The 27,368-nt window shown below is 41.2% G+C and overlaps 1 long non-coding RNA gene across 3 annotated transcripts in view; it reads left to right on the top strand.

Moving 5' to 3' along the window:
• The first annotated feature begins 10,756 nt into the window (after positions 1-10,756).
• The window catches only part of LOC137650668 (uncharacterized), a 68,407-nt gene continuing 51,795 nt past the window's right edge, over positions 10,757-27,368 (top strand). For all 3 annotated transcript variants that reach the window (XR_011046034.1, XR_011046035.1, XR_011046033.1), the window contains exon 1: positions 10,757-10,887. This is a non-coding gene — a long non-coding RNA (uncharacterized lncRNA). The remainder of the gene's footprint in view (positions 10,888-27,368) is intronic.

Below are 27,368 nucleotides of genomic sequence, written 5' to 3' on the forward strand. Positions count from 1 at the left end.
CATCGCAAGCAAGCAAACAAGAACTTTGCCCTAAAACAAAAACAAAAACAAATTGATTGAACACTATAGCAAACTAATACCTTTGTTAACTCTAATTTACAGCTGGATGTCTGAAAGCCGATCAAGTCGATTTATTTCCTTCCCATTAAATATCAAATCCCCAAAAGGGCAACGACCCACACTGTAATGACTGTATTATCTCATTCTCCTTTGTAACGTTCCATAACATATGTATTTCTTTGAAATTTCGCTAGCGAACCAAAATCCAATTTTTAAAAAATGGGAATTGGATATTTTTCTTTACCGTGACCTTGACCTTCGACCTTGACCTTCTAAAATTTAATAATGTCCAGCATTTTACATAACAGTAAATCCCTGCAAGTTTCATTATTCTACGATTAAAATCGTGGCCTAGAAGCTGTTCACAAACAAACACACACACAATCAGGGGGTAAAACATAACCTCCTTCTAACCTCGTTGGAGGAGGTATTAATAATAATACTAATAATAATAATAACAATAATAATAATAATAATAAAAACAATAACAATAATAATAACTATAATAATGATTTTAATAACAACAACAACAATAATAATACAAAATAATAATGATGATAATAATAATAATAATCATAAATAATAATTACAATAATAATAATAACAATAATAATAATAATAAAAACAACAATAATACAAAATAATAATAATAACCATAATAAATAATAATAATAATAATAATAATAATAATAATAATAATAGCTTACCTGTTTCTGCTGAGAACTTCATAACTACAGACCTGGAATCCTGTCTGTCTCTACAGCTGAAATAAATCAAAATATTTTATTAATATTTTATCCTTTCCAATTCTGTTTGTAATTAATTCCTCGTTTAGTTCGTCTCAATAATAAAAACTAAATATTATATGAAGTTTTATTTTTTTATACACCAAATTCTCATTTTTTTTATGCTTATTATAAGTATATTCAGTGACCCCGAATATATATATATAAAAAAAATCTATTAATTCATGGGCTTTCCTAATGAAAATATATTCATCGTCATATTATTCCATCAAAAAAAAATCTCATGATGCGATGAACCCTTTAACGATGCTTTAACTTTTTCCCAAATATATAAAAACTACCAGTTAAAAATAACGAATTATAAAATGAGGGCTTGTATTATGGAAATATATTTAATAGGAATAATAATGACTTGTGTGTAAAAGACCGACGGAGAGAGAGAGAGAGAGAGAGAGAGAGAGAGAGAGAGAGAGAGAGAGAGAGAGAGAGAGAGAGAGAGAGAGAGCAACATTCAACTATTCCTTGGTTGTGGTGACCGATGTGGTAAAGTCCCTGACTGTTGAACACTAGACTGGGTTTCCAGTCCCGCTCAAACTCGTTAGTTCCTTTGGTTGCTGCAACCTCACCATCTTTGTGAGCTAAGGATGTGGAGTTTGGGGGAGCCCACAGGTCTATCTGCTGAGTCATCAGCAGCCATTGCCGGGCCCTCCTTGGTGCTAGCTTGGGTGGAGAGGGGGCTTGGGCGCTGATCATATGTGAGCTAATCACAGTCAGGTTGTTACTGATTGGGATGAGTGAGTGCCAACAGATTTTTCTTCTTTGTTAAAGGAAAGACGGTTACGATGTGGCTTGGGTGGCACTTTAAGAATGTCGTTATCGGCGTGGCTTGGGCACTCAAAAAATATTCGTTAAAAGTTAGCGTCCCCAAAATCTCTCCCGATTGGCTGTCTTAAGACTTTCCGGTCAAAACAGCCAATCATCGATCAGGCATAGAAAGGCTGTGGTGGGCGCTTGAAATTGCCCCATAGTTTTTCAGTTAGAGGTTGGAGGCTCGAGTGTGTAGACCTACGGTCAGGTCACGGGTGCCAGCATGAGTGCCAACGAGTACCATTGTTCTAAGGGTTTTTTCTTAGTAAAGTAACATAATCATAATTAAAGGGCGCCCTTGTAAACTTAAGATAATACAGCATGTGTTAAATCAACAATTCGACTCTCATTTGTGCATGACCTTCCCTCTCAAATTGTGTTAACCATAAAATGGGTTTTCTCTATCTTTGTTTCCCCCAAGATGTGAAGTGTGAACTCCCTTAATACGACCTAGATTGGGGAATTGTCCTGCTTGATAGGGCAATGTCACTGAACCTTGCCTCTGCTATTCATGAGAGGCCTTTAAACCTTTCAGGAACTTCAGAATATATTTCTATTTATCAGACCGCAAAATATGATTAATGTATGAGTTGGTCAAAGATTTTATTCAAATTAACATAATGAGTTCGACTCTTGAGTAAGAACCTACAGAAATATAAATTGAAGGTAAACCAAAATATGTCTGGCTTGGCATAAGCAGTTCATCACGTGTATGTGTATGTGTATATGTGTGTATGTGTGTGGGGGTAAATACCTTAACGTGGTGAAAGGATTTTCGTATCGCCATAATCAGCAAGGCTGTACCAGTCAGAGCTCCCCATACTAGGTTGGTTTGCTGTGAGTGATCAGACGAAAATCTCCCACCTTCACCAATCCGCAGTGGCAATGAAAACTGGCCAAACCCCAAATATGAATCGACATGCCTGAGGGCTTTCTCCTGCAGTGCACTAGAAACAGCTGCATTTGTTGTTAGTTGTGTGTTAGTAAGTCAAGTGCAAGAGAACTGTTGAACCAACTCCCCATTATGGAAGGAAGTGTGAATATTGAATGCAATTGAAAGCAAAAAAGTCTAAAGTTACTTAGATGACCTTTTTCTTGCATTGTTTGTTGTTTATGAAAAAAATTATGAGATAATACATGCAGAGTTCAGCAGGAAAAAAACGACCCAGATGTATAGAGATGCTTTGTAGAGAATGGTGAAAAGTGTACAATCAAAAATCACCAGAAGTATTAGTAAGGAAGGACCTTGATATCTAGGGATAAAATGCACATTTTGTGTACGGGTTCAATAAGCTGCTGAGGAACCTTCTGTGATGGTGATTGGGATAATACTGTGCAGTTTTACTGTTTATTCCCGATTTATCAGTTACAGAAAGCATGCGACAGTGACACATGTGTTGCCTTTCTCTGGATCCACCCACAAGAAGTCAAAAAGAGCGGAGTTAATGACATCACCCTAAATTACAAGCCGATAAGGACAATCATAGAATCATTACAAAATGGACTCTTTCATAGATTATTGTTTCCGTAACTGTGCTAAATAAAAAACTATTTGAAATTATTACAGAGAGTACATTACGCAATTTAATTTTCATGAATTGGGAATTGCAGGAGGGGGAGATCTTCCCTTGGGTGCAAGAGCAAATAAACAGAATTTAAAAAGGATTTTGACTAATTCCATAAATCAATGGTTTTGATAACCGAGTGAGAAATGTTTTCCATAGTACAATAGTTCAATTAGACATACGGAAGCAGATTTGATGGATGGATGGAATTTGGGCCTTATAACCCAGCGCTGGGGCCAGGGAGGACATACAATGCTGAGGGACATCTGGGGAAACGCAACCCCCCCCCCCCCTATTATGTAAAGGTTAAATGGGTTTGGACAGTAAAACAGAAGAAGGGATGTAAGAACAGCGGTAAAATAACGGGATAAACACCAACGCAAGATACGGGTTGTGGTGGCCTGTTGGTAACGTCCTTGCTTGGTGATCGCCAGATTGGGGTTTGAGTCCCACTCAAACTCGTTCGTTCCTTTGGTCGCTGCAACCTCGCCAATCTTGTGCGCTAAGAATGGAGAGTTTGAAGGAACCTATAAGTCTATCTGCTGAGTCATCAGCAGCCATTGCCTGGCCCTACTTTGGTCCTAGCTTGGGTGGAGAGGGGGCTTGGGGCGCTGATCATAATATAAACAAGGCATTGTCTTGCTTGATAGGGCAATGTCATTGTCCCTTGCCTCTGCCACTCATGATCTTTAAAACCCTTTAAATCTTAGGCGTGGAAAAAAAAAAAAAAAAAAAAAAAAAACGCGGAGTTCTCTGCGCTAGCCATAGTTACCATTTATATAACCATTTCATCATTATAATAAAATGACCATCAAATGACTACGCCAACAATATGAGTAAAATGTATGGAATAGTTTATAAATGAAATTTCATAACGATCACAAAGAACGGATTACCACTTCTACCATCATCATCATCATTATTATTATTATTATTATTATTATTATTATTATTATTATTATTATTAGTAGTAGTAGTAGTAGTAGTAGTAGTAGTAGTAGTAGTAGTACCATTAATATTATTTGGAAAAGCAGGACGCTATAAGGCCAAGGGCTCCAACAGGGGAAAAATAGCCGAGTGAGGAAAGGAAATAAGGAAACACACAAACAAACAACACGAGAAGCATTGAACAAATAAAATTAAATCCTTTTAAGAATAGTAATAACATTAAAATAATCTTTTATTTATAAACTAAAATCTTAGAAAAAAATGACAGAACAGCGTGGCCGCCAACTGGGGTTGTAGCTTAGCATTCAATAATAATAATAATAATAATAATAATAATAATAATAATAATAATAATATCCTAGTTTGATACATCATCCCAATGCGTAATCATTTGTAGTTTTATTTTTACGTGGAGTCCACGAGGTCATGTAAGCTGTTATATCACCAATACTGTATATACGAGAGCTACATTACATCATTGTGAGGCAGAGAAGGGTTACCCAAGTGAATCAGAATTATGGTGAATACACAGGTTCAGTAAAGTAAATGGCTAAAAATTATATAAGTCCTTTCAGGATGTCGCAATTGGGTGCAGGAACGTTACTGCCATCCTACGATAGCATGAAATTAGATCTAAATTCTGAGAATTGATATATAGAATATAATGAAATAAAAAAAGACAAATCAAAATATGCATAAAATACTCTGGCTTGAAATCCGCATACTTTATATTCATGGCCTAATATTCGAAAGTCTCGTGGTTTTATAGGCATACATTTATTTCCTTATTTCCTTTCCTCATTGGGCTATTTATCCCTGTTGGAGCCCTTGGGCTTATAGCATCTTGATTTTCCAAATAGGGGTTGTAGCTTAGCTAATAATAATAATAATAATAATAATAATAATAATAATAATCAATGATGATAATCAATGATGATAATCAATGATGATTGTAGACGTGCTTATTTGGAGAAGCAGGAGGCCTATCACCTTTGGAAGGGTAACAGATCAGATTTGACCTGGAACAACTATACTCAGCTTCGAGCTCTTGCTCAGAGAGTTTATGCCTCAACTGAAAAGGAGTACAATTTAATCATAAAAGAAACCCTCTCTGGTACAACTCAGGAACATAAATGGTGGTCTACCCTTAAATCTGCACTCTTTGGTGTAGATGCAACAGTTCCTCCTTTACTTAAACCAGATGGCTCAGTCACTCACTGTCCAAAGGAAAAGGCAACCCTTTTGGCTGATGTTTTTTACAGTAAACAGAGTAATGAAAAACTTGAACTTCCTCATTCCTGTTTTCCTGAGGCTAAACTAACTAGTTTAGCTTTTCGATCTCGTGAGATTAAAGCTCTGTTGATGGACCTTGATGCTTATGGAGGTGTAGACCCTAATGGTATTTTTCCTTTGTTTTTTATAAAGACAGCAGATTTCTTAGCTCCAAAGTTATCTGTTATTTTACGCAAGTTAGCAAGAAGAGGAGCTTTTAGCACTTGTTGGAGAATTGGTAATATTACTCCTCTATGTAAATGTGTTTGTGGTAGCTCAAGTCCCACTGATTACCGCCCAATTTCCATAACTCCCATATTATCTAAAGTTTTTGAACGTCTTCTGGCAAAACGTCTTAATAGGTTTGCTGAAGGTAATCATCTATTCCCTAGTTTGCAATTTGGTTTTCGGAAAGGCCTTGGAGCATGTGATGCCCTTCTTACAATCTCCAATGCAGTGCAGAAATCCCTTGATTGTGGTCGGGAAGTTCGTATGATTGGCCTTGATTTTAGTGCTGCCTTTGACCGTGTTAATCATGAGGCCCTTGTTTTCAAACTGAAACAGTTGGGAGTGGGTGGGTCGTTTCTTAGCATTATTATTGATTTTTTTAAGTAGTAGATCTCAAAGAGTTGTTGTTGATGGGCACCATAGTGAGTATAGGAATGTGATATCCGGTGTTCCACAGGGTAGTGTTCTTGGCCCATTACTTTTCATACTATATACACATGACATGTGGTTTGGCCTAGAAAATAAGCTTGTTGCATATGCAGATGATGCTACTCTCTTTGCATCAATTCCATCCCCTGAATGTAGATCTGGGGTTGGTGAATCCCTTAATAGAGATTTAGCTAAAATTAGTGCATGGTGCAAATTATGGGGTATGAAGTTGAATCCTAACAAAACTCAAAGTATGATTGTAAGTAGGTCAAGGACGGTGGCTCCTCAACATCCGGATCTCAGTATTGATAATGTTTCTTTAATTTTGTATGACTCTTTCAAAATTTTAGGTGTGATTCTTGACAGCAAATTTACTTTTGAGAAACATATAAGGTCTGTGTCTTCTTCAATTGCACAAAAAATTGGCTTATTGAGAAAGTCTTTTAAGATATTCGGTGATCAATCTATTCTGAAGAAGTGTTTTAATTCTTTTATTCTACCTTGTTTTGAGTATTGTTCTCCTGTCTGGTGTTCAGCTGCTGATTCTCATCTTAATTTGTTGGACAGAAACTTACGGTCTATTAAATTTCTTATTCCTGATCTAGATATTAATCTCTGGCACCGTCGATCAATTAGTTCATTATGCATGTTGCATAAGATTTTTCATAACTCTGACCATCCTTTACATTCAGATCTCCCTGGACAATTCTATCCTGTTTGTAATACTAGGCAGGCAGTTAATTCTAATAGCCAGGCCTTCTCCATCATAAGACTCAATACTACGCAGTACTCTAGAAGTTTTATTCCAGCTGTTACCAAGTTGTGGAATGATCTTCCTAATCGGGTTGTTGAATCAGTAGAAATTCAAAAGTTCAAAGTTGGAGCAAATGCTTTTTTGTTGACCAGGCGGACATGAGTCTTTTTATAGTTTATATATGACATATTTGTTGTTGACGTTGTTAATAGTTTATATATGATATATCTTTTTTGACATTACTTTTTTTAGAATGATTTATTGTTAATTTGTTCTCTTCAGTTATTTATTTCCTTATTTCCTTTCCTCACTGGGCTATTTTTCCCTATTGGAGCCCCTGGGCTTATAGCATCTTGCTTTTCCAATTAGGGTTGTAGCTTGGATAGTAATAATAATAATGAATGGAATATAAATTTCCTCACTAGAATTTTTTTCCCTGTTGGAGCCCTTGGGCTTATAGCCTCTTGCTTTTCCAAATAGGGATGTAGCTTAGCTAATAATAACAACAACAACAACAACAACAACAATAATAATAATAACTTCTTTCCCACTTTTAACCATATATTCAGAGTCGGTTGCCTGCTGCGTCCTCTCCATTGTCTTTTATATCCTCCAATAAACCATTATCTGCCTCCCCCCTCGATCTTCCCACTTCTTATCTTCTTTATTCCCTTATTTCCTTTCCTAACTGGGCTATTTTCCCTATTGGAGCCCTTATAGCATCTTGCTTTTCCAATTAGGGTTGTAGCTTGGATAGTAATAATAATAATGAATGGAATATAAATTTCCTCACTAGAATTTTTTTCCCTGTTGGAGCCCTTGGGCTTATAGCCTCTTGCTTTTCCAAATAGGGATGTAGCTTAGCTAATAATAACAACAACAACAACAACAACAACAATAATAATAATAACTTCTTTCCCACTTTTAACCATATATTCAGAGTCGGTTGCCTGCTGCGTCCTCTCCATTGTCTTTTATATCCTCCAATAAACCATTATCTGCCTCCCCCCTCGATCTTCCACTTCTTATCTTCTTTATTCCCTTATTTCCTTTCCTAACTGGGCTATTTTCCCTATTGGAGCCCTTGGGCTTATAGCATCTTGCTTTTCCAACTAGGGTTGTAGCTTGGCTAATAATAATAATAATAATAATAATAATAATAATAATAATAATAATAACAGGTTCCTCCCAAGCCCGCCTCACCGCCTCACCCCCCCCCCCCCCAACTATCCATCCACAACACTTGGCCACGCTACCTCTGTCTTGACCCTACTTGGAAAAGCAGGATGCTACAAGCCCAAGGACACCAACAGGGAAAATAACCCAGTGAAAAAAGGGGGAAATATACTAATTATGTGACGTAATTATTAGAAAATATAGAATATCAAAAATTCTTTATAATACAGAAGTATGCATTATCAATTCATCACGCAGTATGCATCTGAGTAGAGGTGGCTTCATTAACTAGTATTATAATAGTTAGGATTATTCTGAACAGGACAAATTAAAAGAGTTCTGAGCCCTTTAATCATTAGTTAACTACGTTCTATTGAATTCAACCTAAAAATGTGAAACACTTCGTATTAATATCTCGGCCAATCGTATTTAACCGTTTCTACATTATAATATAACTTGATACTGACTTTATTAGCATTTTCCATACTAATATATATTTCATCCCATTTTTAAAAGTTGACTAAATATGACATAATGTAACTCCTGTCTCTATGTTTTTTATGTTTACAAGAATTTCCCCTCTCTTCTTTCGAGCTATTTCTATTTATCTTTTATAAAATCATTCTGCAATCAGCCTTACTACTGCTAGTTCTAAGAGAGAGAGAGAGAGAGAGAGAGAGAGAGGAGAGAGAGAGAGAGAGAGAGAGAGAGAGAGAGAGAGAGAGAGAGAAGTTTGATGGTTATTCTATGGAATAATGGGCCTTATATCAAAATCTATCATATTTCTGCTCTGAGAGAGAGAGAGAGAGAGAGAGAGAGAGAGAGAGAGAGAGAGAGAGAGAGAGAGAGAGAGAGAGGGGGGGGAGAACATGTGGTATTTTACGACAGGGCAATTAAGCCACTGTAGCATCGTCAACACTAAAAACATTATAAATAAAGCAATTTTACTCTGTCCGGAAGTCATGTACACAAACAGATCTACGAATCAGATATCCGAGTAGGCTAATATTAGCACACACTGAATGTTTTCGTGAATCATAATAAGCACAATTCTTCTACATACCATAAACTATATATTGTGACTGTAGGATCTTCGAAATAAAGCCTTTTAGGGTGAAAATAAGTCCTAATCATCGCAAGATTACTGGGAGCACAAAGAATTAAAGCCGCCGGGACTGTTATGATGACGTCATGCCGGGGAAGCCAAAGACCGGTTTTTTTTATATTGGAACCTTATAATGCCACCAAACCAAGTGACACTTTTTTTTTCTTTTTTTACCGTCACTTAAGAGCATTTCTTTTGTGAAATTCAAAATAATCATCAATTAAGTACTGATAAATTATCAGTTACGTATATTATTGTCAGCGAATCACAATTATATATCGGAATATCACAAGCATAGAATAGAGGACATTTAAAAACCCTATGTAAGCCATTCTTAGCCTTTCGTATGAAACAATCGAATTTCTGAGAAAAATTACTTTTAAATGTTCAATTTTCTTTCAATGGCAAATAAAGCTATTTCCAAACACTCCTGTTAAACAGTCCTAGTGGCCCTTTTTAAGTTTTCTAAAGAGCATATTTTCTGTTCGATTATTACAGGTACAATCACAGATATTAGACTTAAATCTAAAACATTAAAAGCTAGTTGTAGTTCATATTTAAGGAGATTTTCGTTAATATATATTTTTACCCTCAGGCAATTCTTAGTATAATTACTCTTTTAAACTTACATAATAGAATACCTAAAATTAATGAAATCACCAAATTATTTAGTTTTATGATTTTCATCATAAGTATGTTTATTCATGCTGTATTTATACTACTATTTACTCAATTGTCTTATGGTGATTTAATATATCTATGGTATTTACATTATATAAACTCTCACAATCATAGTCGTTGTAATTCCTTTATGTTTGTTATGATAATCACTGTGGTATAGTTGTAGGATATAAGATAGTCATAGTTACACTAATTGGTATAAGTTACTGCTGAATTCCATAGCCTCTCTCTCTCTCTCTCTCTCTCTCTCTCTCTCTCTCTCTCTCTCTCTCTCTCTCTCTCTCTCCTCTCTCTCTCTCTCTCTCTCTCTTACAGAACCTAGATATGATAGATATTGATATAAGGCACAATATTCCAAAGAATAACCATCAAACAAAATCTCTCTCTCTCTCTCTCTCCTCTCTCTCTCTCTCTCTCTCTCTCTCTCTCTCTCTCTCTCTCTCTCTCTCTCTCTCCTAGAACTAGCAGTAGTGATGCTGATCGTAGTAGAATGAATCATCATTTATAAAAGATAAATAGGAATAGCCCGAAAGAAGAGAGAAGGGAAATTCTTGTATACATAAAAACAGAAACAGGAGTTATATTATTTTATATTTAGTTAACTTATAAAATGGGATGAAATATATATTAGCATGGAAAATGCTAATAAAGTCAGTATCAACTTATATTATTAGAATAGATATTCTATATTATTTTCAACAATTTCATTGAGGTTTAGTTGTAGTCTTCTTGAAATAAATCTTCATCTCTCTCTTCTTTCAAACTTTTTCTATATATCTTTTAATAACTACTACTAGTTCTTATATATACCAGTAACTCAGTGCAGATTTTAGTGAAAGGGGATATCAAGATGATTGAAATTGTGGAATAAGTAGGTAAAAAAAACGTTAAATTTGTCTGAACTTTATTAGAAGAAGAAGAAGAAACAGAAAAAAAACGACTGTCACCCGTTCGTCAGTTGTCACTGTCAACATTAAACAGCTGAATGACAACAATGGACGACTATTTAATACTGAACCGTTTCTTTTAAATTCTTCTGTGTACGTGACTGTGAAGGTGATGCTCAATAACCTTTGATATTCAAAGGATTTTACAGTTAAATTGTCTTTTTTATGTGAGATTACCTTGGTGTATTTTATAGAGTAGACCTGTATTTTTTTTTAAATTGAGGTTAGGTTACTAAAATATTAACAAGTTTTTTTTTTTTCTAATTTTGCATTATTCGTTATTCTGCATTTACTGCTTTTTTGGAATCATTCTAAAATTTTCCAGTAAATTTCAAGGTAATCCTTAAGTGAACCTGTTTATTTATAGTTAAGGACAGGACAACATTTTCCCTTTTAGGTTTCATTGTAGTGTATTACAGGGCAATGTAACCTAGGATAACTACTTTTTCTTATAGAAAAAATTACGCTCTCTTCGAAAATGACACTCGTTCCCGTTGCAAATTAATAGTTTCAGAAATATATATACATCTATATCCTCCAATAATGGGGGACCCCCAGTGGGAACTCGGGGTTTTGGGTGGGGAAAACATACTGGGGAATCGATATAGAAATGTAAAACAAGCCTTTTCTTCTCTATACATTACCTTCTTGAAATTATAATAACCGGAGGAAAATACAAAACAGTATATCTGGATAAACTTTGGAGGCGCCGTTACAAAGATTGTGTCATGAAAAAATACAGTAACCAGTGCTGCCAACGTCCGATGTAGATCAAATGTTATTTTGTGACCTGTCATACTACTAGGCTAGGTTAGGTGGGTTTGTTAGGTTCTGTGCCCTTTTTGTACTTTTTATATATTGAGTAAAACTTATATGGAGAAATTATTTAAAATACATACGGAAATATCTATCATTACTAATCTTTAGTAATGTCAGCGTGCTGTTGGTAACTCTGTGTACCATACGTCAACGTTGGTAACACTGTGTATTATTGGTAATGTTGCTAATGTTATCGTTCGTTCGTAAGAGAAGTGACACCGTGCAACTCAGAGTTATCCGAATTGGTTGATCTGTTTGTTTCTGATTGAAATGAACATCAAATTCGGTTAATTCACGTTATTTACTATAGGAAAACAATTATATATCATTTCCCCAGTATGTTTTCCCCACCCAAAACCCGGAGTTCCCACTGAGGGTCCCCCATTATCGTAGGATATAGATGTATATATATTTCTGAAACTATTCATTTGCGACGGAAACGAGTGTCATTTTTGAAGAGAGCGTAATTTTTTCTATAAGAAACAGAAGTTTTTTTCCTAGGTTACATTGCCCTGTAATTCACTACAAAAATACCACATTTTCTACTTTAAAAAGAGGTATTTCCAAAAAACATGCCAATTTTCTTCGGTACCTCGAATTACTGGCATCCCCCGGATTTACTGGAATCCCCTTGAAAATTACCGAAATCCCCTACGGTATCACTGCAAACTCTTAGAAATCGATAAATATGTGTTTTTAATGAAATACTTTTTATATTTTTAGCATTTATAATTTCTATATATATATATATGCAGGTAGAACCTTGGCTAGGGGTTGTGACCTGGGAAGGGGGTTCGGGGGTTGTGACCTGGGAAGGGGGTTTGGGGGTTGTGATCTGGGAAGGGGGTCCGGGGCCTTGCCCCCAGCTAGGGGTTGTGACCTGGGAACTACTAGGTTAGGTTAGATGGGTTTGTTAGGTTCTGTACCCCTTTGTACCCTTTTATATATTGTGTAAAAGGTATATAGAAAAATGCTTTGAAATACACATTTTATATAATTAATTTGGTATAATTGTACTGTATTACAGGGTAATGTAACCTAGGAAAAAAAAACTACTTTTTTCTATAGAAAAAATTCCAGTAATTCGTGGTTCCCAATTTTCTTTGAAAATAACATAGGTTTTCACTGATATATATATATATATATATATATATATATATATATATATATATATATATATATATATATATATATATATATATATATATATATTATATATATATATATATATATATATATATATATATGTATATATATATATATATATATATATATATATATATATATATGTATGTATATATATATATATATATCTATATATATATATATATATATATATATATATATATATATCTATATATATATATATATATATCTATATATATATATATATATATATCTATATATATATATATATATATATATATATATACATATATACATATATATATACATATATACATATATATATATACATATATATATATTTATATATACATATATATTTATATATACATATCCATATCCACTAGAAAGGGTTCATAGAGAGGTGATGCAAGAACTGCTTAGTAAATCATTTTCTTTTAATTTCCTATAGGCATAACTGTATCACCCATAATCTTGATTAGATTAAACAAAGGTTGATTAAATGTATTGATCTCATTGCTGGAACTTGAAGAGAATTATTGCTAAGACTAAGTGGCTGTTGTGGGGCCCATCAATTTGACCTTCCAGTGAATAAATCAAGTTTGGGCGGTAAAAATGTAACTGAGAAAAACTTTTGTCTGGTATGTAGATGTATGGTGACATAAAGCAGAAGACTAAAATCTTCCTAATGATTTCATTTGGGAATTAATTAATATTCGTGTGCCCAAGAAAAAAGTATTTTATCAAACTGGAGTAGGTAAGTCAAAATATATCCCAAATATTGAGAGGCTATTATCAGATTTGGAGATATGAATCTGGAAGTAAACAAGTTATGTTTTAACTAATACCCTTTCTGTAACATCAAGTTTTATACCAATTTTTTTTTCATGCTTGTATGTTATAATCATAAGAATATATTATTTTCAATATTAAACTTACCCGATAATCATGTAGCTGTCAACTCCGTTGCCCGACAGAATTCTATGGAGGGATACGCCAGCTATCACAATACTAGAAGGGGGTGTACTTACCAGCGCCACCTGTGGCCAGGTACTATAGTACTTCTTGTTGACACCTCCTCAATTTTTCCTCTGTCGTGCTTCCGGCAAGACGTTCTGGGATACGCTTATGATCTTCGAGTATTTTCACGGCTTTTGGTGAAGTATTCTCTCAGATTTCGGCTGTCGCTTTACTGGAAACCTTCTTATATTAGCTTAGATAGCTTTTATATAGTCCTGATTAACGGTTAACGATCTTTTGCTTGATTTTGGAACCCCACTTGGCTAACTCTTTGGATTCAAGATGTCTGACATTTCGCAAGCCCCCACCCATAGGCGATGTAGGTCTTGCAATAGGCGTATTCCGAAGGCCTCGGTAGATCCTCACACCGCTTGTTCTGACTGTAGGGATAGGCCCTGTCAGTTAGAAAATCGATGTGAGGAATGCGCCGGACTTTCGGAACTTGATTTTGTCCGTCTTTTGAAATATTCAACTAAGTTAGAGAGAGGCAGAGTTAGGAGGAGTTCTTCTCACTCTTCACTTTTTTCCTCACCTCATGATCCCCTACCTTTTCCTACCCCTGTAGTGGCTACCCCCGAACCTACTATTTGCCCTCAGCCTGATATGTCTGTTGTGTTGCGTGCTATTCAGGCCTTAGGTGATAAAGTAGAGTCAGTGGTTAGCGATCATAAGTCTCTTATGGCCGAAGTCAAGGAGCTTAAGGTCAAGAGTGCAGTGGGTGGTATTAGTGCCAGTGCTGTGACGAGTGCTAGTGTCAGTGCAGTGCCAAGTGCTAGTGTCAGTGTCAGTGGGGTGCGTGAGGATACTTCTGTGCGCGCCAGTCGTCCTCCCAGTCCGGGACCTCTTGCAAGCTCCCATGCCCAGGGGAGAAGCAATGTCGAAGGGCAAAAGGGTTCAGCAGGCCTTGATCGGCGCACAGAAGTATCCTCGGTGGTTGCGGGCGTGTCTTCCAGAGACCGTCACTCCCACCTGCAGACGATTGAGCCCGTCTTTTACTCGTCCGCTGATCAATTGTCAGGGAAGAAACGCTGGACTCAGGTCTCTAGACCACTCAAACGCAGAGTCCAGTACGCGAGCGCTCAACCGGGCTGCAGTCATTGGCTCAGCTCTGACTCGCCACAGTCATCAGTCGACTGCACTCCGCCCAAGAGGAGTAAGGTTCTGCCGCAACAGATCTCTGCTGTTCAGGCTTTGCCTCAGCAGACCGTAGTGTCTGCCGACCCCAAGTTGTCTCTTCTGCAGTCCATGCAGTCACAACTTTCGGTCTTGATGCGTGAGTGTCGAGCTGAGAAGGTTGCGCCTCCGCCTCCGCCTGCACTTGCTCCGCCTGCGCTCGCTCCGCCTGCGCTCGCTCCGCCTGACCGCAGTACCACCTGCCAGGCGTACGATGTTGAGCCACGTTCTGAGTTTACTGTTCCCAGTGGTGTTCAGCCTCCGCCTTCCTTAAGGCAACCTCAGCAATGGGATCAGGAGGCTTATACCCCTCTTCCTCCGCTTCCACTTGCTGCTCCACCAGTGATGCAACACTCAGTCGAGGTACAACAACCTCTCCCAACCATGAGTCAGTCTCCTCAGCTCTCGCTGCAGCGAGCTCAACCCTCCTCTAGGCAAGCACCACAACACCTTAGCCTTGCGCCTCAGGAGCCTCAACTGGCGAGACATTTACTTTGTTCTGCGCAGCCTCTATCTCATCGCTCTCCGCTCACAACACAGGAACAGGAACTTACTACTCCTCTTCCGCCAACCTCTCAGCAAGCTCAACCCTTGAGTTCAGCCACTCATGCCAGGAGTCAGCCTCCTCCACCCATGCGCCTTCCTTCTGCTTCTGCTTTTGTTCAGCCTTTGCAGTCTGAGCCTCAGGTGTTCCCTCAACAGAGTCTTGAAGAGGAAACCACTAATATTGATGTTCCAACTCGTACTGACTCTGCTGTTCAGCATACCTGTCCGATCTCTTCGCTACACTCTGGTGATGAGGCGTCTGATGATGAGGCGGCACACCTGGATCCCTCATCAGACGTGGATGAATCCAAACCTTCTCCACAGTCTATTGACTTTCGTAAGGTCTTGGCTCTGCTTAGGGAGGTATACCCAGACCACTTTGTCTCTGCTATTCCCCGCTCTCCACCGTCTGAGTTTTCGCTGGGCATGCAGCCAGCTAAGTCGACCTATACTAAGCTAGTCCTAGCAAGGTCCTCTAAGAGAGCGTTAAGGATCTTAGGGGAGTGGCTGCAGACTAAGCAACACCTTGGCAAGACTTCTTTCATGTTTCCTCCGACTAAGCTCACTTCTAAAGCGAGCGTTTGGTATGCCACAGGAGGGGAACCAGGCTTGGGAGTACCTGCCTCTGCCCAGGCTGACTTCTCAAGTCTGGTAGACTCGCCTCGTAGAACTGCAATGAGGCGCTCTAAGGTTTGCTGGACCTTCTCAGACCTTGATCACTTCCTGAAGGGAGTTTTTAGAGCATTTGAGATGTTCAACTTTCTAGACTGGTGCCTGGGGGCCCTCAGCAAGAAGACCTCCCCTGCGGACAAGGATTCTGCCATGCTATTAATGTCCTGCATGGATAAGGCCATTAGAGATGGATCTGGCGAGCTTGCGTCGATGTTTGTATCAGGGGTTCTTAAGAAAAGGGAACAGCTTTGTACCTTCCTTTCCTCCAGCATTACACCTTGTCAAAGGTCACAACTCCTTTTCGCTCCGCTCTCGAAGTTCCTCTTCCCCGAAGAGCTGGTTAAGGACTTGTCTGCTGCCCTGATACAAAAGGACACACATGATCTTGTAGCCTCATCGGCTCGTAAGTCTAAGGTTGCTACCTCTGTCCCCAGGACTTATCGCACCCCAGTGGCTGATACTCCTGCTACGAGGTTCATACCGCCCTTTCGTGGTAGAGCCCCCAGCCGAGGAAGCTCCCGTCCAGACTCTTCCAGGAGCAAGTCTAGGAAAGGCTCCAAGGCCTCTAAAGGAAAAAACTGACTCTCCGCATCTCCAGACAGCAGTAGGAGCCAGACTCAAGAGCTTCTGGCAAGCCTGGGAAAAGAGAGGTGCAGACGCCCAGTCTGTCAGTTGGCTGAGGGAGGGTTACAGGATTCCATTCTGCCTCAAACCCCCTCTGACCACATCACCCATCAACCTCTCTCCCAACTACAAAGAAGAGGACAAGAGGCTAGCGTTGCACCAGGAGGTGTCGCTACTTGTGCAGAAGAAGGCAGTGGTTATAGTCCGGGACCATCAATCCCCGGGCTTCTACAACCGTCTCTTTCTGGTGGCCAAGAAGACAGGAGGTTGGAGACCGGTGCTGGACGTCAGCGCGCTCAATGCGTATGTCACCAAGCAGACGTTCACGATGGAGACGACGAAGTCGGTCCTAGCAGCGGTCAGGCAGGAGGACTGGATGGTCTCGTTGGACTTGAAAGATGCCTACTTTCACGTTCCTATTCATCCAGACTCCCAACCTTTCCTGAGATTCGTTTTTGGAAAGGTTGTCTACCAATTCCAAGCCCTGTGTTTTGGCCTAAGCACAGCTCCTATGGTGTTCACGCATCTGATGAGGAATATAGCAAAATTCCTCCACTTATCGGACATCAGAGCCTCCCTCTACTTAGACGACTGGCTGTTGAGAGCCTCCACGATTCGTCGCTGTCTGGAGAGTCTCAACTGGACTTTGGACTTAATCAGAGAACTGGGTCTGTTAGTCAACACAGAAAAGTCTCAGCTTATTCCCTCCCAATCCATTGTGTACCTGGGAATGGAGATTCGGAGTCAGGATTTTCGGGCTTTTCCATCGGCCCCCAGGATAAGCCAAGCCCTAGAGTGCATCATGAGCATGCTGAAGAGGAGCAGTTGCTCGGTGAGACAGTGGATGAGTCTCACAGGGACCCTTTCATCACTGGCCCTGTTCGTCGAGCTAGGGAGACTCCACCTCCGCCCTCTTCAATTCCATCTTGCAGCTCTTTGGGACAAGGGTTTGACTCTCGAAGCAGTCTCTATCCCAGTCACCAAAGAGATGAAGACCACTCTCTTGTGGTGGAAGCACAATCTCCTTCTCAGGGAGGGCCTATCGTTGGCTATTCAGACCCCCAATCTTCATCTCTTCTCAGATGCATCGGACTCGGGCTGGGGTGCAACCTTGAACGGACGGGAATGCTCGGGAACGTGGAACGAGGATCAGGGAACGCTCCACATCAACTGCAAGGAGCTACTAGCAGTTCATTTAGCCCTGCTGAACTTCAAGTCCCTCCTGCTAGGCAAAGTGGTGGAGGTGAACTCAGACAACACCACAGCCTTGGCTTACATCTCCAAGCAAGGAGGGACCCATTCGAGGAGCCTATACGAGATCGCAAGGGACCTCCTCATTTGGTCAAGAAGTCAAAACCTCACTTTAGTCACGAGGTTCATTCAGGGCAATATGAACGTCTCAGCAGATCGCCTAAGCAGAAGGAATCAGGTCATTCCCACGGAATGGACCCTCCACAAGAGTGTGTGCAACAGACTTTGGACCTTGTGGGGTCAACCTACCATAGATCTGTTTGCCACCTCCATAACCAAGAGACTTCCGCTGTACTGTTCCCCAGTTCCAGACCCTGCAGCAGTTCATGTGGATGCTTTTCTACTGAACTGGTCCCATCTCGACCTTTACGCATTCCCACCGTTCAAGATAATAAACAAAGTTCTGCAGAAATTCATCTCGCACGAAGGGACACGGCTGACGCTGGTTGCTCCCCTTTGGCCTGCAAGAGAATGGTTCACAGAGGTACTTCAATGGCTAGTCGACATCCCCAGGACTCTACCTCTAAGAGTGGACCTTCTACGTCAACCTCACGTAGACAGGTTGCACCCAAACCTCCACGCTCTTCGGCTGACTGCCTTCAGACTGTCGAAAGATTCGCTAGAGCTAGAGGCTTTTCGAAGGAGGCAGCCAGTGCGATTGCCAGAGCAAGAAGGGTTTCCACTCGTAGAGTCTACCAATCTAAGTGGGAAGTCTTCCGGAGCTGGTGTAGAGCCAATTCAGTATCCTCTACCAATACCTCTGTGACCCAAATAGCTGACTTCCTTTTACACCTTAGGAATGAGAGATCCCTTTCAGCCCCTACGATTAAAGGGTATAGGAGTATGTTGGCTTCAGTTCTCCGCCACAGAGGTTTGGACCTTTCTTCCAACAAGGACCTTCAAGACATCCTTAAGTCTTTTGAGACGTCTAAAGAGCGTCGTCTATCCACTCCAGGCTGGAACCTAGACGTAGTCTTAAGGTTCCTTATGTCACCTAGGTTCGAACCTCTCCAGTCAGCTTCCTTCAAGGACCTTACCCTCAAGACTTTTTCTCGTCTGCCTTGCAACAGCTAAGAGAGTCAGTGAGGTTCATGCCTTCAGCAAGAACATTGGTTTCACGACCGAATCTGCAACATGTTCTTTTCAGCTCGGATTCCTAGCAAAGAACGAACTTCCTTCACGTCCTTGGCCTAGATCGTTTGAAATACCTAGCCTCTCCAACATGGTAGGTAACGAACTAGAGAGAGTTCTTTGCCCTGTCAGAGCTCTCAAGTATTATCTTAATAGGTCTAAAGCTATTCGAGGACAGTCAGAAGCCTTATGGTGTGCCATCAAGAAACCTTCGAGGCCCATGTCCAAGAACGGGGTTTCGTATTTTATAAGGCTTCTGATTAGAGAAGCCCATTCTCACTTAAAGGAGGAAGACCTTGCATTGCTGAAGGTAAGGACCCACGAAGTAAGAGCCGTAGCTACTTCGATGGCCTTTAATAAAAACCGTTCTCTGCAGAGCATAATGGATGCAACCTATTGGAGGAGCAAGTCAGTGTTTGCATCATTTTATCTTAAAGATGTCCAGTCTCTTTACGAGAACTGCTACACCCTGGGACCATTCGTAGCAGCGAGTGCAGTAGTAGGTGAGGGCTCAGCCACTACATTCCCTTAATCCCATAACCTTTTTTAACCTTTCTCTTGAATGCTTTTATTGTTGTTTTTATGGTTGTTACGGTAGGCTAAGAAGCCTTCCGCATCCTTTTGATTTGGCGGGTGGTCAATTCATTCTTGAGAAGCGCCTGGGTTAGAGGTCATGTAGAGGTCCTTTAGTAGGGGTTGCAGCCCTATATACTTTAGCACCTTTGAGTTGATTCAGCCTCCAAGAGGAACGCTGCGCTCAGTAAGGAAGACGAACTTAAAAAGAGGCAGAGTAACGGTTCAATTCGACTTCCTTACCAGGTACTTATTATTTCATTGTTATTTGAGATAACTGTTATATGAAATATGGGATACTTAGCTATCCTTTAATCTTGTACACTGGTTTTCACCCACCCCCCTGGGTGTGAATCAGCTACATGATTATGGGGTAAGTTTAATATTGAAAAATGTTATTTTTATTAGTAAAATAAATTTTTGAATATACTTACCCGATAATCATGATTTAATCGACCCTCCCTTCCTCCCCATAGAGAACCAGTGGACCGAGGAAAAATTGAGGAGGTGTCAACAAGAAGTACTATAGTACCTGGCCACAGGTGGCGCTGGTAAGTACACCCCCTTCTAGTATTGTGATAGCTGGCGTATCCCTCCATAGAATTCTGTCGGGCAACGGAGTTGACAGCTACATGATTATCGGGTAAGTATATTCAAAAATTTATTTTACTAATAAAAATAACATATTCAACAGAACAAGAGGCACGGACAGCTCCACAATTCATGCTGGAAGCAACTGCATTATACTTTCTCCTCACAGTAGAAAAGCTTTAGTCTTCCACCTCCTAGACTCGTGTAAGGAACAATTCAATTTTGTTTCTTGGGCCAATGTTTTAATTATAGGTTTGTATGTGAAACAGTTTTCTGATCAGACTGGCTATAACAGGATAGTTGAAACCCATTGGTAAGTAAAGAGAAATACCTAGAGTCCTAGGATAGGTAATGTGAGTGTGGTTATCCTAGCTAAAGTCCCTGTTTCTTCTTTTTTCAATATATTCCTCATTTAGAACCATAGTTTCCCAAGAAACATAATTCATAACATGTATTTGTTCCGTAACTGGAATACAAACCACGTTATTTAATAGGGGTTTTTATTGCAGTGTCTTACCGAACAGCTATACAGCTGTAGGTTCCCTACTATTGGCAGACAATAGATTCAAAACTACCGCGTTGGCGCCGACATCGCTGATGTAGGTGACGTCATCTCCCTCCACTCGAGGGAGCTACAGGTACAACTGTCCAGGTAACATCAATTCGTTCTCTGCCGGCTTCTGGTGAACATCGGTGGTCGGTGCAGACTTTTTTCTTCATTTGTTGGTAAGTATTATCTCTCCAATATCGGTGAAGTATTCAACTCCTTGTTTGTAGGATTGAAGCTGAATTTCTTTTCTGCAATTTTGTGGTCTTACCATCATGTCGGACTCTAATCCCTCTGTAGTTAGGTTTTGCGCCAGAGGGTGCAAAACTAGGTTAGCTAAATTAATTTATGATTCGCACACTAAGTGCATTAAGTGTAGGGGTTGTGAGTGCTCTAGAGAATCTACTTGTGATGAATGCAAGGATTGAAGTGAACAACAGTGGAAAGTTTTTGTTTCTCACTCCGGGAAGATAATTAAAGATAGGAAGAGGAAGACGGCTCTCAGAGCTGAAAGTAAGACTAGTTTAGCTTCTTCGGCTTCTTCTATCGAAGCTCCTGCTCCTATACCTTCTCATTCTCTTCTTATGTCTCCGATCTTGAGTCCTCCTACTCCTGCTCCTGTAACTCCTTTGCCAACTTCCCATGGAGTTTCTCCTGACACCATTGCCAGCCTCGAGTCTGAATTTGAAAAGACATTTGATGTATTAGCTAATACGGTGATGCAATTAGGTTTATCTGTAAAGTCTTAAATAGGAAAGACTTCTAGTAAAGTGAAAAGTGTCAGTGCAGTGTAATCTGAGGGGGTGGCTGTTTATCCCGATAGTTCTCCTAGACGAAGGTCACTGTCCCGCTCCCCCGCCTCGGGGAGAAGACATACCGGAGGTCAAAGGGAGACTGTCGGGATTTGTCCACAGACAGTCTCTTTCTCTGTCGATCCTGTGGTGCGACAGCAGGATTCGACTAAACACCTTTGGTGGAAAGGTGTGTCGTTCGGTAATCAGTTATCGACAGAGTCGAGTGATTCGTCGCCGGTTAGACATCGTAAGTGGCGTGATTCTTCAGTCTCAAGTCCGTTGAAGAGACGTTCGACTGGAGAGGTGCCATCTCCGCCCCCTGTAAAGAGGAACAGAGAAGTAGATATCTCTCGCCCGTCGTGTAGCCTAGCTACATGGACTTCGCCTCTTATTCTTACGACAGCGACAGCTGCCTTCGACTCGGTGTGGAGCGACTGATTCTGAGTTCGTCGAGATCCTTCGACTTCGCATGCGACAGATAATTTGACTGGCGGGAGACTGCCGGTGGCGATCGTGTCGAAATCCACGACCCCAGTTGCTTCAACTTCAACTCAAGAAGACGAGAATCTAATTCCATTACGTTGACGGTTGCAAGAGCTGATGAACTGGATGAAAGAAAACAAACAATGTTTGAAGAATAATGAGTCGAATCAAGAACCGTCTCAAGAACCGTCTCTGTCGCCTATCTCTTCGGATGACGAGGAGGACTTAGAAGCGGACTCTATCCCTCTCTCGTGTTATTCGAAACTTTTATGCTACCTTCTCGACATGTACCCAGATTACTTCGTAGCAGCCGCTGCCAGGTCGCCTGCTTCCATCTTCCTGATGAAAAGGAAGAATTTCGATCCTCTTCTCCCAAAGCTCGTTCTTTCCAAGGCTGCTAAACATTCGCTTCGTGATATAGAAGATTGGTTGAAGGTCAAGAGAGAACTCGGGAAAGCAACTTTCGCCTATCCTGCGTCGAAGCTTATTAAGAAGAGGTATAGGTTCCATGTAACCGGAGAAGCCCCCCACTATGGGAGTTTCTGCCTCCTACCAGGGGGACTTCTCTGGCTTGGTGGATGCAACTAGAAGGTCCGCGTTTGCAGCAGCTAACAAAAATAGAGGGTTGCCCTACTCTTCAGGAAGACCTGGCATCGGACTGGCTTGGGGTTTTGTCATGTGCCGACAAATCAGTTCGGGATGGTTGCGATGAGCTGGCCTCTCTCTTTGCATTCGGGACTCTCAAGAAAAGACAGCTCTGGTGTTCTTTTGTTTCGAAAGGAGTCGCTTCGCCTCAGAAGTCCGCACTTTTGTTTTCTCCTCTCGACAAGGATCATCTGTTTCCCGAAGAAATAGTGGCCAAGATTCTGTGCGCACTGGAAAAGAAGTGTACTAATGACTTGCTTGCCCAGTCTTCTAAGCGGGTTAAACCCTCGACTATAACGACTACCGCCTCGAAATCACCCTTGCAAAAGAAACCCTTTCGAGGGGGTAGGTCTAGACCGTTCGTCAGGCCTCGATTGAATTTACGACACCCAACCAAGTCCTCAACCAAACCCGACACGAAATCATCCAAGTGATTTTTTAATGCTTCATGCCCTGGTAGGGGGCAGATTGAGCCTGTTTTTTGGGGGGGAGGAATGGAGTCGCAGAGGGGCAGAGCCCTGGGTGACCCAAGTTCTCCGGTTCGGTTACTCCATTCCTCTATCCAATGTTCCCATTACATTACCCGCCTGCTCTCCAGGCTCGGAGAAGTTTGTAGCCTCAACCCAAGAAATAGAGATTCTCGTGCAGAAGGCTGTCATAGAGGAGATAAGTGACAGACCATCCCTGGAGTTTTACAACCGTCTGTTCATAGTCCCCAAGTCATCAGGGGGCTGGAGGCCCGTACTGGATGTAAGCGCACTGAATTTGTTCGTCCAGAAGACCAAATTCAATATAGAAACGACTCGTTCAGTGTTGGAATCCCTTCGTCAAGGGGACTGGATAGTATCCCTGGATATGCAGGACGCATACTTCCACATTCTAATTCACCAGGACTCCTGGAAATACCTTCGAGCTCTTTGCTTTGGCCTCTCGACAGCACCACAAGTATTTACGTGAGCATTGACTCCTCGGGGAAAGTAGTAACACCTCCTGGTCAGGTTACGCTGATCAAGTACTGCCATTAGAATGGACTCTCGAAGCAAAGGTCTGCCTAGACCTATGGAATTTATGTGGCGCGCAGGACCATATTGGCGCGCACGACCAACTTGGTGTGCACGAACAACTAGGCGCACGCAATCAGTTGAAGTGCTCGAACAACTCTTACGACAGAGTTTTTCGAACTCTCGTTGCGCGAAGTGTTCACGAGTGCACAAGAGTTTTACTCTCATGACAGAGTTTTTGAACTCTCGTCCCGTGAATTGTTTGCACGCCTCCATCGTCATCAAGAGTTTTACTCTGATGACAGAGGGATGCCTGCTGCCTAAGGGTTTACGAATCTCTACAGGTAACTATGACACAGTTCCTTTGGTCCTGGTCACGTAACGCGATTCCTGAAAATTCCGTCAGGAATCAGCGACAGAGTTCCTGCTGGTTCTCGGCACAACATCCTTTAAGGTCGTGAGAAAGGTATTCACAAATAGATTCTGAACCCCTAGGTTCTCATCCGAATCTCTTGGTTTCCGCGATCCAGAGTTGTTTTCTCTCCCCCCCCCCCAACGGGATGGGTCTTCCAAAGGTGTGACTTGTTACGTCACTCTACACTCCCAGTTGATTACTATGTCAGCTAGTCTGATTTCGCCAGCACCGATCCTTTCGTTTTCGAACGAACCACCGCCAACTTTCCTCCACCTTTCCACTTCTAGTCGTTTGGTTAGCAGACGGAAATGAGCGAGGAATAAAAAATTCTTTACATTCCAGTTCATTTCCCTGGCAGGCCTTGTCTGATTTAGATGGTAGTTTTCTCACTAGCGAGAAAGCGTTCGATGGCAACCCCTTCGGGTAAGCGGTCGATGGCAATTATGTCTGGCATTCTTGAAGCAAACTCCCACATACGAAACTTCTCCTTTTTATGAATAGAACTTACCTGGCAGTTATATATATATAGCTTAGTCTCTTGACGTTCAGCAGAATGTTTCAAAAATCGCGGCAACCGCCTTGTGGTGGTTGTGTGGTTAGGTGGTTAACAACCCTTACTTGGTGGTACTTGGAATCATTCCCGTTTTCTGTTCCTCCGATCACTTCTACCGGCCGGATCGACAACACCGTTGGTCCGCCATTAGAGTTTTTCGTTTCGTGTTCCTTGTATCGCTGTACCGGACTTCTTTTTGGTGAAGTACATTGATTTGGGGATTTGGCAATCGTGTTTTTTGTTTTTTCTGATATTTGTTGAGTTGTTTGATATGAGTGAGAAACTTTATTTTTGTGTTTGTGCAAATGAGGAATGCAAGGTGAGGTTACCGAAAGTGTTGGTAGACTCTCACATGGTTTGTTTGGGTTGCAGGAGTTTTGATTGTGCACTGGATAATAGGTGCAAAGAATGCGAGATTTTGAATGAGAAAGATTGGTTAGTGATGAAGTGCTATGTGCGCAAATTAGAGCTAGATAGAGTAAGGAGAGCTTCTAGATCTAAATCTAAGTATGCTAGTGAACCTAGTCTAGATATATCAATTGAACCTTTAATTAATTCCGCTTTGGAAGTTGATCCTTCCACTGAGGTAGTAACTCCTGCCCCTTCTACAGGATCTTTGTCCCGTAACTGAAATACAAACCACGCTATTTAATATGGGTAATTACTTTCGGCGTAGCTGAAATGACGAGCCATTAGATTATTAACGAGGGTTTACTACCTCACCGCTAGTTAGCGGGGGGTAGGGAGGGGTAGCTTGCAACCCCCCCCCCCCCCTCACACACACCTGTGATTTAGCTCACTTTGCTATCGGCTCGGGTGGCAGTCGGACGTGTCCGCTTTCACCCTCGCTTTTGTTGATCAGCCATTATTAATCTTTCTTTGCTTTTTCTTTTTATAGAGTGTATGTGAAGTTGGCCTCTGCTATGCGTAAGTGTTCCGGTTTACCTGACTGCCCTTGTGGTACATTTATGTCGGCAGTCGACACGGATCCCCACACCTTGTGTCCTTATTGTAGGGGCCAGCGGTGTGATAGAGTTAATATATGTGGTGAGTGTAGGGAGTGGTCTACCTCCCAGTGGGAGAGGTTTTCTCGGCGCCGGAAGAAGTCTAAACGGGATTTGTTCCGTAACCGAAATACAAACACGCTATTTACATTGGGTTTACCTTTTAGCGTAGCTGAAATGGCGAGCCATTAGAATTTAATGAGGGTGTATTACCCCCGCGCTAGTTAGCGTGGGGGGTAGGGGAGTGGTAACTAGCTACCCCTCCCCCCCTCACACACCGGTGAACCTCACTTTCACTTTTGGCTCGGACTGGGACAGACGTGTCTGTCTTTGTCCTCGCTTGGCAGCCATTGTTTGTTTTGTCTTTACTTAATCACTTACTTTTCTTTTACTCTATATATATGTAAACATTTTTTCATGTTTGTATATATATTTGAGTATAGAAATCAGTAAGTTTCCTTTTCAGAGATGTGTGTGTAGTGTACGATATCTCCGTGGAGCCCTCGGCAGTTTAGGCCACCACGGTGTAATTTTATGGGTTGCGTTCGAGTTTGACTGCGGTCTTTCTCTCTCTCTCTCTCTTGAGGTCGTTCACCCTTTTACTACGTTACTACGTTTTTGTAGCTTCCTTCCCGTGTGGGGGGATTTCTACGCCGTTCGTTTTGTCTCAATTAGTTTATGAATCTAATTGTATTTGTTAATTTTTCAGCTTTGTAGAACGATTCCTTTCGGGGTTTTCGTTCTTTCTTTAGTGTTCATTAATTTTCAATTACATAATTACAGTACATAGTTACATAATTATAATTGTTATAATTCTGTTTTGGTTACAGCTCTCCTTCCGTGAGTGTAAGTGGTTGTGAGGGCACATGCCTGTTGTGTAATTCTTGTTTTCCTTTCCCTCGGGATTCCTCTTCGGAGCCTTCCCGGGGGAATGAATGTGTACTAATGATTTTTGTTTTATTTTTTTACAGTTACCGATCTAGTTCGTTTCTGTAATATGGCAACGGTGTGAGCTGTCTTGTTGAGGCCTGGGGATTCTGCTGTTGCTGCCTCCCCTTTGGATTTTCGTCAAGGGCGTGTCTCCTTCTACTGGAAGTACTCCCGTGACGATTGACAGCTCTCCAGTTCATTTTAGAACTCTCAGGAGGCTCGCCTCCTTGGATGGGTAACTTTCCTTCCGAGGGAAGTTTTTCCTGTCCAGGCTTGAGTTTTTCCCCTTTTGGGGGGTTCTTCTCTTGCCCTTTTTTTCGTGCGACTATGCTCTTGGTGCTGAGCGGTCGCACCTGCAGTTTCGCTCAAGGGGCTGGGCAACTACAGGAGCCCCTCTTCGGAGGATTGCTCCTTTTAGGTCACTGGCTGACCAGTCTCTTCTACGAAGTGTTTCTCTTTCGTTCGCGAGAGAGTACACTCATAGAGACTCCTCTTCGGAGGATTCTTCTGCTGTTGTTGCTGTTGGCCTCCTTCGCCGTAAGGCTCACCGTCCGCCTCGTCGTAAGGGCCTCCCATCTCCCTATAAGGGTGCTAAGAGGCGCCTTTTTGAATCTCCGTATGCAGCCTACAACTCCTTCTTCACGATCTTCCGCCCCTGGTGCAGATGGACAG

Source organism: Palaemon carinicauda, chromosome 12 (genome assembly GCF_036898095.1).
Source record: "Palaemon carinicauda isolate YSFRI2023 chromosome 12, ASM3689809v2, whole genome shotgun sequence".
NCBI classification, from domain to species: domain Eukaryota; kingdom Metazoa; phylum Arthropoda; class Malacostraca; order Decapoda; family Palaemonidae; genus Palaemon; species Palaemon carinicauda.